This window comes from Megascapheus bottae, chromosome 7 (genome assembly GCF_031878675.1).
Source record: "Megascapheus bottae isolate mThoBot1 chromosome 7, mThoBot2.hap1, whole genome shotgun sequence".
Taxonomy (NCBI): Eukaryota; Metazoa; Chordata; class Mammalia; order Rodentia; family Geomyidae; genus Megascapheus; species Megascapheus bottae.
This window is the reverse complement of record NC_143515.1, coordinates 12710618-12726127: the sequence shown is the minus strand read 5'-3', so window position 1 is coordinate 12726127 and position 15510 is coordinate 12710618. Positions and strand designations below refer to the sequence as shown.

The 15510-nt window shown below is 40.6% G+C and overlaps 1 protein-coding gene across 3 annotated transcripts in view; it reads right to left on the bottom strand.

Moving 5' to 3' along the window:
• Nucleotides 1-15510, bottom strand: part of Npas2 (neuronal PAS domain protein 2) — a 174195-nt gene that overhangs the window by 65304 nt on the left and 93381 nt on the right. The window contains exon 1 of one of the 3 annotated variants that reach the window (XM_090336520.1): nt 4884-4953. The exons of the other annotated variants lie outside the window; for them this stretch is intronic. The gene's annotated coding sequence lies outside the window, so the exon portion shown is untranslated. Of the gene's footprint in view, nt 1-4883; nt 4954-15510 lie in introns of those variants that run through there. 3 annotated transcript variants of the gene reach the window in all.

Sequence of the window (15510 nt, the reverse complement as noted above, 5' to 3'; positions counted from 1 at the left end):
AAGCTTACACAGCTTAGCTCCTCTAAGATGTGTCATTCTGATCTCATAGAGCTTTAAGGCTCAGAAAGCAAGTAATCCTGGATGAATTCTGCCCAGGGACATATACACCATGAGTCCCTCCTCACAGTCCAGTCATAGCCCCTCCCCTCCAGAGGCCTAAGTCTTGGGATGCCAAGTCATAGGGACAGAGGGAGGTGGGGAAGGGGAAGGGGGCTGGCATCCTGTCTGTGTGTCACCTGGTCATATACCTGGCCCTTGTCTCTAAGATCTCTATCCTGTTTGGGAGACAGTCTGTGGGCTATGAAGACACAGTGCTGCTGAATGACAGGGACTGTGTGTGGCTCTCAAGATGCCAGAAGTACTGAAACATGTTTGAAGATGAAACAGAGGAGATCAAATACATATTAAATCAAAGGAGCCAGTCTGGAAAAATTACAAACCTATGACTGTGACTATCTGTCGTCCTGGTAAGGGTAGGACTAGGAAGATAGGAAATGACTAGACATCACCAAGTGGAGGGATAAACAGGCAGGGCACAGAGGACTATGAGCGGAATGACACTGTTTGTTCAAACCCACAGAATGTACAACACAAAGAATAAATCCTAATTCAAACTAAAGCCTTCGATGACTCTGGCATGCCAATGAATTTCATCAACTTTATACAGTGTGCCACTCAGGCGGGGCATTCTGGCAGTGGTGGAGGGGGGTAGGGAGGCTGTATGTGTGTGTGTCTCTCAATTTTGCTGTGAACCACAATTTCTGTAAAAGATGAAGGCTAAGAAGTGATATCCTACACTCTGCCTATAGAAAAGATGAACGCAAAGTTATCAACTTGAGGGGAAAGAACCCTTTCTGAGCCACCAAGTCACTTCAGAGGTACTCTAGGCTTCTTAGCAACTGGAATAAGGGATGAGGAGCACTCTGACAACAAGAAAGAAGCACCTGACTAGGCCAGGCATGTAGAACACTTGCAGAGTGCTTGCCTAGTGTGTACCCAGAGTGGGGGGGAGAGACAGAGACAGATATACAGAAGACAGACAAGAAAGAGAGAAAGAGAGAGAGAGAGAGAGGCAGTCACCATAGAGTCCTTCTCCTCTCCTGGAGGGCCTTTACTCTTTACAATATAGCAAAGCCTCTTTGTCAATAGTCAGCTTATCCCTAGGTGGTCTAGAACTGAGAAAAATGGCCCACTCCTTCCCAGAACACCCAGGAGAGACTTGGCCCAGAAAGTCAGCTCATTGACAGGGGGCAGGAGGTGACATGACACAAAAAGAAATGTACTCATTACCTGACTTATGTAACTGACTTACGTAATCCCTTTGTATATCACCTTTATAACAACAATAAAAAATACAAATTAAAAAAAAAACAAGGGAACAGGGGTTCCACAGCAGCATCGTCCCATGTGCTCCATCTGTTGATCCAGGGCCTGGGGTGGGGGGAATGGGGGAGCTAACCCCTCATCAGGAGGTCCTGGCTAGGAAAGAAGATGTGGTCAGCTTAGAAGGTACTGATAGATGGTGGCAGGTATTTTGATACCTTATTTCTTTGGGGCAGGTATATCTCCAAAACTCAGCATTGATAAAGACTGTGTCCCCAAGTCACAGGAGATCGTACAGGAACATGGCAAATGCCCTTTCCTAAGATGGCGCAAGGGCCATACTCCCTTGTTTGACTCTGCCTGTCATACACTACCTATCTTTTCTAATTTTATTATTACTTTTAAGGTGTTGTAAAGAGGGGATACAATTTCATAAGTTAGGTAATGAGTACATTTCTTTATTTTCTTTTTTTTTATTGTAATTAGTAAAAGGGTTACATGATATTTGCCAGATAGAAGGTGCATTAATTCACATACATTGATACCCTTTCACATGTCTTGGTACCATTTCTTTATTTTCTACAATGTCACCCCTTCCTTTACTTTTCCCCAGTTTCCCCTTCCCATCTCTGTGCACAAATTACACAGGTCATTTTCCACAGAGTATACTAAATCTACATGACTGCATTTATTCACTCTACCTCCCTCCCTGTGTCTCCATTTACCTCACAAAGAAAAAAATCCCCTCCCCCAAACAAACATCACCACCAACAATATCCCATGTTTCTATTTCTTGGAGTTCATTTCAGTGGAGTTACACCTTTATATTCCTTTCATAAGGCTATCCTCCTTTAGTCTATGTATGAATGCCCAGAGTCCTGTATAAGTTATCATGTCTAGTTATATTTTAGATCTAGCTTCCACATATGAGAGAAAACGTGCACTGTTTCTCTCTGAGCTTGGCTTACCTCACTTAGCACAATTTGTTCTCAGTCCATCCATTTCCCTGCAAACAGGTGAGTAAAATTCTATTGTATATGCACATTTTACAAATCCACTCATCTGTTGCAGGGCATCTGAGGTGTTTCACTAACTCAACATTTGTGAATGGTGCAGCAATGAATATGGAATGTGCAAGTATCTTTATCATATTCTGACTTGTAATGATCTGAATAGAGGCCCAAGAGTGGTATGTTTTGAGGAATCTCCAAAGCTCCTTCCAGAGTGGTACTAGTTTACATTCCCACTGATTGTGTGATAGCGTTCCTCTCTATATATATTCCAGTCAGCATTTGTTGTTGCTCAAATTCTTTGTATTGATCAATCTAACTGGGGCAAGATGATAGTTCAGTGTTGCTTTGATTTGCATTTCCTTTATGGCCAGGGATGTTGAGTGTTTCCTCATGTGTGTATTTGCCATTCTGACATCTTCTGAGAAGTCTCTTCTTAGCTCCTTTGCTCATTTATTAATTGGTTTATTTGTTTGGGGGGTTGAGACTTTTTTGAGCTCCTTGTATATTTCAGACATTAGGCCTTAGTTGCTGGTAAAAATCTTCCCCCAGTCTGTTTACTGTCTTTCTAGTTTAGTAACTATGTCCCTTGCTGTGCAGAAACATTATTTTGATGTAACCCCTTTGGTCAAGTCTCTCTTCTATGTGTTGTACTTCTGGAACTCTTCAAAAGTTCCTACCTGCTGGGCACTGGTGGCTCACATCTGTAATCCTAGCTATACAGGATTAAAAGCCAAACTGGGCATGAAAGTCCATGAGACTCTTATCTCTAATTAACCACCAGAAAACTGGAAGTGGTGCTATGGCTCAAGTGGCAGAGCATCAGCCTTGAGCTGAAGAGCTCAGGAAAGCACGTAGGCCCAGAGTTCAAGCCCCACAATTGATGCCCCCCCCCAAAAAAAATAAGTTCCTACCTATGCCCATAAGTTCTACTGTTTCTCCTACTCCATCTTGCAGCAGTTTCAAACACAGCCTGCCTTTATTCCAAAACACATTTATAACTCACCTTAGCTAATTCTGTTACACTCTGGATTATTTCCTAATCCTGTCTCAGAGTCTCAAAGCCCACTTCAGGTGCACAGGTACTAGTCTTTCCTTAGGGTCTTTTTTTTTTTCTTTGACTTCTCCTTGCTTCCTGTTTCTTCCTGGTTTTTAGATTAAGAGATTCCAGCACAGCCTACATTGCTGGGCTCTGGCTGTAGGCAGGTGTGGCAGGAAGATGCTGGGTTCCTCACTGCTAGTTCTGGGTAAAAGGCACAAGGTTCAAACACGAGAGGAAGAAAGGCACCCACCTGTTCCCTTTCTGAGTAACTGTCTCTGCATTATAAATAATTTTTTAGCCTAGATTTTTAAAGAGTGACATGCAACCGCCTTAGACAAAAAAAGCTCTGTTCCTGTCCTAGTTTGCCCATTATAAATTATTTGTGAGCTGATAACATGCAGCTCATTATAGATCTGTTTTCTTCTTCAATGGGTATACTGACACCGAACATGGCCTGGCAGAGAATTCAATGAAGGCTTCATCATTACTAATAGGAACACAAGCGTGTTTCTGCCAGTCTCTACCTGGGATGCACTGAGGTGCCCACTGGTAATCACTCAGTGTCAGCTAGATCCTAGCACTGAGACAAGAGGGAGCCAGGCACCTGGGATGACCTTGTTTCCAATAATAAGGTCTAGGTATGGGATCACAGGGTGGAAGACACTTAAGCATTCTGCCCCTGGGATTCTTTTCAAAGACATTATTTGCATTCCAAACAATTCATCCATTTAAAAATTTTGTTAAATATGAAGGGAGCATTTTTGGACTATGCTTTTCTGATTATTTGTGTATATGGTTTTATGCAGGCATAGGCCTTCATTTCCCTTGGGTAAATACAGAGGCATGAAATTGTGGAACAATTCGGTAAATGTAACATAATAATTCTGTAAATGAATGCAAAGTATATGAGACACTTTTGATATTGTTACACAAAGTTAGCTAGTTAGTTTCTTATTTTTACAAACCATGAATGAGTGCCCTTGGTTGCCACCTCAACAACATGGGATTGCCAGTCTTTTTTGTTTGTTTTGCTTTGGTTTTACTTTAGCCACTAATGTGTTTTATTGTTTTGTTTGGCCAGTATTGGGGCTTGAACTCAGGACTTTGTGATCTCACTTAGCTTTTTTGCTCACAGCTGACACTTTAGTAGTGGAGCCATACCTCTACTTCCAGCTTTTTAATGGTTAGAGAGAAAGAATCTCGTGGATTTGCCTGCGTAGGCCAGATCCATATGAGAAATCTCAGATCTTAGCCTCCCAAAGCAACCAGGGAAAAGGCCTGAGCTATCAGAATCCAGCTTCAAGTATTATCGTGGTTTAAGTTTGCCTTTTTTCCTGCTACCTGGTGATGTTGAGCTCTTTTCCTGTGCTTAATGGCCATTCAGACATCTGCTTTTGGAAAACATCTGTCTTCACTGTATTGTTTGTCTTTTGAGTTTGAGAAGCAAAAAAAAGAGAAAAGAAAGGAAGGGAGGGTATGAGTGCTAAAAACATTATTACAAACCTTACCCACTGATTTTTGAATGCAGGATTCATAAAGTCCCAGGTTATTGTTTCTGGTGCCATTTTTGGATATTTTGGGAAGGCTGAGTATGGCTACATAGATATCAGTTATTGAGCACTTTACTGTGTATCAGGCCCTATGTAATGCTTTACATGTACAGTCATGTGATAACATAAAACATTCCTGTCAACAATGGATGACATCATTAACAATAGTGTCATAAGATTCTAACAGAGCAGGAAAATTCCTATGGCCTAGTGACCTCATAATGTCATGTTTCACTAACACATAATACATTATTTATGTTATTATGGCCATGCTGGTGTAAACAAACCTGGGCTCAAAGTCATATAAAAGTCCAGTGCTATAATGAGGTACTGTACATGTATCTGATCATGACAATATGCACCTGGACAGCTTATATATTGACTATACTATACTTTTGAACATGGTAGATTTTTTTGTAGAGTATATATCTACTTATTGAAAAGGCTTCATAGGAAAATGTATGCTGAATTCCACCAGCAGCACCTTTATAAAATCTCTGTGTCTACTGTGTCTCTTGATGTTAGGGTTTTCCCTTGTGCTGGGCTACTAAGGCTATGCGCTAGGTCCACACCCAAAGCTCTGGTATGCAGTAGCTATGCCATCTAGGTTTCAGTGGCAAACTCTTCACCCAGAAAGAAATCATCTATTTATGCATGTCTCTGAACCTCTCTATCATTATACACTAGATACTAATACACAATGTAGTTATATATATATACATGATAAAATACATAATCCTCAGAACCTCTCTATATACTAGATAATACACAATGTAATATAGATATATAAATGATACAATATAATATATATCATATAAATGATCTTTTTTTTTTCCTTCACAACCCCTATTAAGTAGGGACTATTTTCATTCTGGTTTCCTGGATGGAAAAGCCAAAGGACCAAGAGACTATGTAACTTTCCAATATCACACAAATAGAGTATGTTGGCTCAGGCTGACTCCTGCATGCATGAGTGATTATGGTGTTTTGGGAGCATAGGAATGACACTTAGGGAAAGCCACACACACACACACACACACACACACACACACACACACACACACACACACACACACGCACGCACGCACTGATGCTGCCTCTCCAGGGGGCAAAGAAAGACCCCCAGAAGACCAAATCAAAGTGTAGTCCCAGTCCAGCTACCAGACTGTGGCCTTTCCATTGCTGTGGTCATCTGAGGTTGTTGATGTTGCTGCTCATCTCAAATTTTTATTTTCCCTTTTACACAGAGTAAGACTACAGTTCCTCATCCCAGATGTAGTCGTAGCCTTATGAGTCTCTGCCAAGGAAATACGCAAATGTAAGTGTCAGGTAGCCACAGGAATAGTGAGCATTGAATCTGCTGCATTGCTATTTCCTAGTTCACTGATATCCAGATGAGAAGCCAATGTCAGCACCATACTACTGGACCTCCAGAAATGTGAGAGAAATGAGCCTCTTGTTTTAACAAGAGGCCAGTGTCAGGTACTTTGCTGCACCAACACAAAATGGACTCAGGCTTCTCTTGACCTCTGACAGGAGAGCTCCCTAAACATAGCAATTAAAACAGAAAAGAATATCCTTTGTTCCACGTTCTTTGTGTAGCACTTTTTGTGGATATAATTTGTAGATTAAAACAAGTCTTCTTTCCATTCTATGTTGTTTTTAAGTTCTGTACCCTTGTTTTTGTGTATCAGTTTATCTGACTTGGAAATGCAGAAATAGTGGGACAAAGGGTCAACCAATCCAACAGCAAAACCCACAAGACATGCAACTTTGATGGGACGGAAGTTGGAAGGGGAAAACTTGGGGAGAATGAGGGAGGGGGTGACACTATTCAAAAGGAAATGTTCTCATCACCAGACTTACTGTAACTATAACCCCTCTGTGCATCACCTTTACAATAAAATTTGATAAAAAAAAGACAAGTGTTTGCCAGATATAGTAGTTCATACTTCCAGTCCTAGACACTCAGGAAGCAGAGAATCAAGGTATGAGGCCAGCCCAAGCAACAAGTTACAGACCCTACTTTAGCCAATCGAAGCTGGGTATACCCAGCATCAGTTAAGGTGCTATATGATTTGAACTGGGTGAGAAGTTCATAGAGATGGCCAGAGGTGTTCAAATGGAGGGAGATGAACCATACAAGATGGCTAAGGAAGTCTTCAGAGAGGAACTGGCAAGTGAGGTGGCACCAAGGAGTACAAGAGCAGGACGTGGTGGCAATGGCAGCCAAAGGACAACAAGCAATCTCGTGTAATAGCAGTTAGGCACATGTGAGAAAGAAAAGAACAAGGAAAGTAAGGTATCCAGACACTGGTGACTCAGCTATCCATGGAGGAGATTTGAGAATGAAGCCTTGATGCCAGCAAGGGCAGACAAATCTGTAAGACTCTTATCTCCAATAAACCAGTTTAAAAAAAAAAAAAAGCAAAACTAGAGGCTTGGCTCCAATGGTACAGTGGCAGCTATAAATGAAGAAGGTGAAAAGGGCCAAGGTCAAGCCCCACCAGGATCAGCACAAAGAAAGGAAAGTAAGGTAGAGTTCAGAGCTTATGTTAGTCAGCTTTCCATCACTGTAACAAAATACCTGTGGTCATCAGTTTATTAAGATAAACAGTTCATTTTGGCTCACTGTATGGGAGGTTCCAGCCTATGTTTGGTTGGCTGTGAAATTTGGGCCAGTGGCAACATGCCATGGCAAAGAAAAAGGTAGAGTTAAACTATTGACTTCATGATCATGACCAGGAAGGGAAAAAAAAGGTTGGAGTTCCATAGATGTAATCACCATTACAATTAATACAAGAATAGTTTGCTTCAAACTCCCTCATTCCCGCCCCTTCCCCTCTCCAAGCCCCTGGCAAGCTCTGCTCTGGCCTCCAGCACCAGCAGGTGACTCTCCCACTTTCCATGCTCTCACTTCGTAACAGTAGAAAAGTGATACACATCCTATAGAGAGCACTTTCAATTGTGAATGTCGACCTTTTTCAGTTGGTGGGATGTTGTAAGACCCTCTATAATGACTCGAGACAGCCCCCAGTCATCCACACAATCATAGGAAGAAAACATGCCCTATGGTATATGGCTAAAACTGGGGGTGTTCCTCTCGTTAATGTGTACTGACAGCATACATTCACAACTTATGAGATTTTCAACTGAGCATGAATCTGCTGAAGTGGAGCCTCATTATACATTGAAGAGCATATGAACTCTTTTTGGAAATGTGACATCAACAGAAACAAGCAAGGGGTAACTTTTTGAGTTTGCTTTCTGCCCAGCGTAATACCTTTGAGATTCATCCACATGATTATGTCTATACCATGAGCCTTCTTACTGACAAGTAGTTTTCTAGAATATATGTACCACCACTGGTTTAATCCATTCACTCACTTGAAGATGTGGGTGGTTTCCAGTTTGGTGATTAGCTGTCAATATTCATGTTCAGGTTTTGGAAAGACCATGTGTTTTGTTCTATGACACAGCTAGGAGCAGGAGAGTGGGCTCTTATGGAAAATGGATGTTTGACATGTCACCCTTTTCCAGGGGGCCTTCCCCCACCCCCCAGCAATAGATGAGTGATTAGTGGCCTGGCAAAGGAATTAGTATTGCCAGTAACTTTACATCCTAATTTCCTCAGAAATGTGCAGTGGTGCTAGGCACTGGGGCTCACTCCCATAAACGTAAACTACCCAATAGGTTGATATCTAGAGGATCAAGTTTGGAAATCAGCCCAAGCAGAAAAGTCTATTTTCAATTAACCAGCAAAAAATAGGCCTGGAAGCATGTCTCAAGTGGTAGAGTTTCAGCTTGGCAAACAAGCCAAGGCCCTGAGTTCAAACATTAGTAATACAAACAAAACAAAAATAACAACAAAAAGCCACCCTCCTGCCCCAAATCAAAACAAACAAAATGTATGCAGTACTACCATACTGGACTTAAACTTGCATCTCCATGCTGGCTAGTAAAGCTGTACATCTCTGCAGGTACATTTTGGCCACCTGCCTACCCTATTTGATGATAAATGCCTTTTGCTCATTTTAAAGCTGGGTTGTTTCTTCATTGCTGGATTTAGTGGATTCTTTTTAAATGCTAGATACAAGTTTGGTTATTTCACTGTCAATATTTTCCCCAACCTGCAAGTTCCCTTTTTGTTTTCTGGGTTACATGTTCGACAGAGTATATTTTAAATTCTGATTGGGTCTAATTTAAGTTGTTTTTCTTATAAATTGCATTTCTGGTGTTGGCTCTAGGAACTCTCTATCTAACCTCAGGTCACAAAGATTTTTCTCTTATATTTTCCTTTAAGAGTTTTCAATTTTTTTATCTTTTTGTTTATAGTCTATTTTAAGTTTTAATTTTTATTTCCTGAGTAGTTGCTCAAGTTGAACAAATTCTTCTTTATATTTCCTCCTCTTTTCTCCTTTTTCCTTTCTATCCCTTTCTCCTTCCCACTTTCTTTCCTTCCTCTCTTTTTCTTCCCTCCTTGCTTCCTTCTGTCATTTTTTATTTTTCTTTTAAAATATTTTATTATCTTTTTATATTGTCAGGGTGATATATAGAGGGGTTACAGTTATATTCTTCAGGTAGCGGGTAACTTACTTCTTCAACATTGATATCTCTTCCAATGGTTTTCTCCCACTTTCCTCCCCCTCAACCTTTCCGAATCAGCTAGTTTTTCCCTTTTCTTCCCTATTTCAAATAAACAAACATATAAACAATATGCCAGGTAATAAAGTCAGATACAGTAACAACCAGAGATAAACCATAAGGGGAATAAAAGAGAAAAATAACTTCACATAGTAAAACAAGAACAATAATCACAGAGATAAATTTCTTGCTTCCATATCCTGAAGTTCATTTTGTTTAGCCTCATCCTATATGGCCATATATACATAGCTTTTGAGCTACTGTGATCCTCTACTAGGAGAATCCTGAGGGGCATTGGGGTGGTTCTATATCTTAGCTATGATAAATAATGCTGAAATGAACACCATTGTGCTAGTAGCTTTAGTATACCTTTGTTTATGGACATTGTCTTTTTTGTGTGTGTGTGGCAATACTGAGGACCGAAGTCAAGGTCTTCATCTACATTTCCAGTCTGTCAAATTCCTTTTCTTCATCAGTTGTTCTAAGCATGTTTTTCCCATGGCTTGCCCTGTGGTACATTACACTGACTCATGTTCACATACTGAAAATCTCTGAACCCCCTAGATAGATGTTGTGAATATACAGATGGATGTGATTTGTCAGTATTTAGTTGAGGGATACTAGATCTATGTTCACACAAGATACTGGTTTGTAGTTTTTGTCAGTTTTTATATGCATAGAAATGTTTGTATGCACAGAATCTGGTCTCATATGGGGTGGGGAGCAGGAAATGGGGACCAAGGCAAGAGAAAGGGTATCAATGTATATGAAGTAATGCACCATCTATCTGGTGAATATAATGTAACCCTTCTACAATAAAAAAGGTATATAAAAAAAGAATCTGGTCTCATAGAATAAATTAGAAAATGTTCCCCAGCTAAGACTTTTTGGACAAGGCTGCATAGAACTAGCAATGTTTCTTTTTTTAATATTTGGTAGAAATCAATTAAACACAATGATATTGGGACTTTGATGGAAACTGCAGTTTCTTTTTTTTTTTTTTTTTTTTTTTTGCCAGTCCTGGGCTTGAGCTCAAGGGCCTGAGCACTGTCCTTGGACTTTCTCAAGGCTAGTGCTCACCACTTGAGCCTCAACACCACTTCCGGCTTTTTTCTATGTATGTGGTACCGAGGAATCGAACCTGGGTCTTCATGCATGCTAGGCAAGGCAAACACTTTAACCACTAGGCCAAACTCCCAGCCTGGAAACTGCAGTTTCTTAAGGTGGAAATTCGGTTGTCGATGTCAGACCTGTTCTTTTTTCCAATGTGAACATTTAATGTATAGGCTTCTCTTGCACTGTGAAATCTTTTTCTTTTCTATCAGTCATGGGGTCTAGGCCTGAGTGTTGTCCCTGAGCTTTTCAGCTCAAGGCTCTACCACTTTGAGCCACAGAGCCACTTCTGGATTTTTGGTGGTTAATTGGAGGTAAGAGTCTCATGGACTTTCGTGCCTGGGCTGGCTCTGAATCAGATCAGATCTCAGCCTCCTGAGTAGCTAGGATTACAGGTGTGAGCCACCAGTACCCAGATAATGTTGTGTTCTTTTATATCCAACTAAATTATTTTCTAATATTCTTTGAGATTTTCTCTGGTACATGAATTATCTTTATATTTATTATCTATATTTGTTATATAATTTGCTTTGTATTTAATTTTGGTTCATTCAGATTTTTGTACATTGACAAAGCAACATTTAGCTAGTTTTTTTTCTTTTTTTTATTGTAATTAGTAAAAGGGTTACATGATATTTGCCAAATAGAAGGTGCATTAATTCACATACATTGATACCCTTTCACATGTCTTGGTACCCATTTCCCTCATTTAGCTAGTTTTATTCAGTGCTGCAAATCTCACTCTCACATTGCCAGGTAGAATGTCCTGTAAATGTCAGCCAGCCTCTGTTGGCTAATGGAGTATTTGAGTTCATCTACCTCCCTGTTTAACTTCAGTCCATTTGTTCTGTTGCCGGGAGGAATAGTGAAGTCTGATCTCTGTGCTTCAGATGGTACTTTATTTTTGAAACTCTGTTTTTAGGTGGAGGATTTTAGAAGTGGTATCTGTTCTTGATGAGTTGGTCTTTCTCATTACGCAATGCTACCCTGTGTTCCTGATAATTATGTTTACTCTGATGTCTTCTTCATTTGTGGTAATATTGGCACTGGATTTCTTTACATAGATATTTGTGTAATATATTGGGGTTTGTAACCTCCCTATCATATTTCAAGTGGATATTTTATGATAGCATATATTTAGGTTATTTTTTCTGATGGGCTTGGTGCAATGGCACAAGCCTGTAATACTAGCTCTGTGGGAGATGGAGATTGAAGGGTTGTGGTTCTAGGCTAGCTGAGTACAGGAAAACTTGCTGAGACTCCAACTCAACCAAAGACTGGGGAGAGGGACCCGGGCCTGTAATCCTCACGTGCCTGATACCCCAGGAAGCACAGATAGGAGGACTGCAGCCCAGGCTAGCCCAGGGCATAAAGTAAGAGCCTGTCTGAAACATAACCACCAGAGAGAGGGACAAGGATCAAGATACACTGCATTCATAAACTGCTTTGTGAAATGGCATCTACTTAAAGGTAACAATACAACAACAATAAAACCACCACCAAAAGGAGCTGAAATTGTGATTCAAGTAGAAGAACACTTATCTAGCAAGTGTGAAACCCTACGTTAATGTCTAGTTCTGCTAAACATTCTAAAAACAAACAAAAAACAATCAACACTACTCTGATAATGTCTTTTAGTTGTCATATATCAGATCTACATTTAACACAACTATGTATATGTTTAGATTTTAAAATACCACTTACAATCTTCTCTATATTTATTCTTTTTGGGGGCGGGGGCAGGCTCATCCTGGGGCTTGAACTCAGGTCCTGGGCACTGTCCTTAGACGCTTTTTACTCAAGGCTAGTGCTCTACCACTTGAGCTACAGCACCACTCCGGCCTTTTCTGTGTATCTGGTACTGAGAAATTGAACCCAGGTCTTTGTGCATGCTAGGTGAGCACTCTACCACTAGTATACACTCCTGGCCCTCCTTTTTGTTCTTAGGGGTGTTAATTTTAATTTATCTTCTGCTTGCATTTCTTTGTACAGTGACTAGTAGTAACTCCAGGGAATATAAAAACTTGCTTTTTCAGGACCCAATTAGAGGATTTTACTGGGTCAAGTGGAATATAGAAAGTTTCCTCTATATTGCTCCTTTTAGCACACTTCCCCATTCAGGCTGTATATGCCTAAATGTATTACATCCACATACACTGAGTACTCCAACTGACTGAGCTATAGTTTTTCTCTACAGTGCTTGGGATCAAACCTATAGTTTTGCGCTGCCAGGCAAGCAAGCACTAAATCCATGAGCTTCAGCCCTTTAGATGGTGCTATTATTATTATTATTATTATTATTATTATTAATGCTGGTTGTGGGTGCTGCCTCTGAGCAATTTTGCTCAAAGCTTATACTCTTCCACTTTGAGCCATAGCACTATTTCCAGTTTTACTCTTTAACCACAGTTATCCAAAAATGTCTAGATCCCACTGGGATGCTGGCCTCATTTCCTACCGACTCTTACTTAACACTCACACAGGCAGTGTTTAACTGGAGCATGGTCTTAAGGAACTTCTCAGCAAAATACTGAGAGGAATAGCTTATACTGTTCCCAAGAAAGGCAGATTATTCAAGAAAGAAGATGCCTACCTACTTCTTTTTATTTTCTTGGCATTGGGGCTTGAACTTAGGGCCATGGTACTTTCTTAGAGCTGTTGTTCTACCACTTGAGCCACAGTTCCACTTTCGGCTTTTTGGTAGTTAACTGGAGACAACAGTCTCACAGACTTTCCTGCCTGACTTGGCTCTGAACCACGATTCTCAGATCTCAGCTTCCAGAGTAGCCAAGATTACAGATATGAGCTACTGGCAGCTGGCCTTCTGGCTATTCTTCATTAATTTATAATTTATGGACATTGAACTAGCTTTTGGGAAACTGCCCCATGTCTCAGATGTCCCCAGAGAAATCTGGGTCTCCCTATGCTAAGACTTTTCCTAGTTACTCAGTCTTCCAGGTACACATTTTTCCTTTGACAAGAGCTAACCCACAGACTTCAGCCAGGTAAAGGTCAAATCTCCCTCAAAAGGAAAAGCCTACTCCCACATTCTGCCATTCACTGGGCCACAGGAAGAATCAATATTCAACCTTCTAATCTAGTTCTACTTGGCCCTTTGTGTGAGAACAGTCATTCATCTGGAAATTACAGAGTAATATAACTGGATATGTCCCGTTACCTCTCTGGTTCTTGCCAGGCTTGCTGCTGCCTAATCACCACCAAGACAAAGAGGAAGCTTCAGAAAGTTTTTACTGCTATTTCTCCCCACTGCAATGGAGCTATACATAAAACCAAATGGTGCTATAAATGCAATGGTGCTATAAATAAAACCAAATCCAGCTGGGAACTGGTGGCTCATGCTGATAAGCTTAGCTAGTCAGGAGGCTGAGATCTTAGGACCATGGTTCAAAGTCAGACCAGGTAGACAAATCTAAGAAACTATTATCTTTAATTAAACAGCAACACTGGAAGTGGAGGTGTGGTTCAGGTGGCAGAGCTCCAGCCATCAATGAAAAACCTAGGAATAGTGCTTAGGCTCTGAGTTCAGGCCCCAGTATCAGCAAAAGAAAAAAAAAGAACAAAATCCAATCCAAATCCTACAGTGGAAGATAATAACAAAACTGTCACAAAAGGCTGGAGCTGGGAGCATGAGCAGATACCACACAGACCTGTTTTTCCATTCTGCATGGTATTTGTACAGTCAACAAACATATGTACCAGGAGTCCTCCAAACTGGCCCCTAAGCTCCATCTTTTTCTCTTAACTACATTATGTTCTATAACAGAGCAGTTGGCTGAGGTATAGTTTATACTATACGTTTGATCATTACCTGGCTGCTTCATGAGACTCTGCAGGATATATTTTTTCCTTTTTTCAGCTTGCATTCCCCAATGACATCCAACTCCCCTGAAAGCCTTTGCGAGACAGGATCATTCTACAGCTATGTATTCCTTTCTGCAGACTTTATTTGCAATGTAACTTCACTAACAAACACATTCAGGATAGTCTTCATCATTGTTCCACACAAGTATCCATATCCTTTTCTCCTACCTGGAGTATTGATAGGGAAGATGGGATGTTTGTTTCTTTTTCTTATTTATCGGCTCTGCACAAAGATACCATGTAAGACTTCTTTGTGTGTATGTGCATGTGTGTGCATGTGTGTGTTTGTGTGCACGTGTGTCTGTGCGCGCACGTGTGTGTGTGTGTGTGTGTGTGTGTGTGTGTGTGTGTGTGTGTGTGTAGTACTGGAGCTTGAACTCAGGGCCTGGGCACTGACAATTAGCTTTTCTTCTCAAGGTTGATATTCTAGCACTTGAGCCATACTTCCATTTCTGGCTTTTCATTTATTAACTGGAGATGAGAGGCTTATAAAATTTTCTGCTTGGGCTAGCTCTGAACCTGTATTCCTCAGTCTCAGATTCCTGAGGAGCAAGGACTACTGGCATGAGCCACTAAATGCCTGACCATGGCACATTTATTGCTTGTAATTTCTACTCACTTCTCTACCTGGACCTAAATATTAGAGCCAAGAGTAAAAAGACTTTGCCTTGTGTTTTAGATCTGGCTTTCACTCTATCAAGAACTCCCAAGAACTGACTAACCTTCTCTGTACTTCTGACTGAACAAAGTCATAAACTCACCACCCACCTCCCTCTCTAAACTAAATGCATCCACTGGACACAGATCACATATGTGTTTCTTAACATGGATCAAAAATGCAAGTAAACACAAAGCAGTTTCTTCTTAGTCAAGAGGCATTCTTTTGTACCAACAAATAGAGTAACTATTTTCAATACTGTGAAGTTGTAGATACTCGATTTTATTT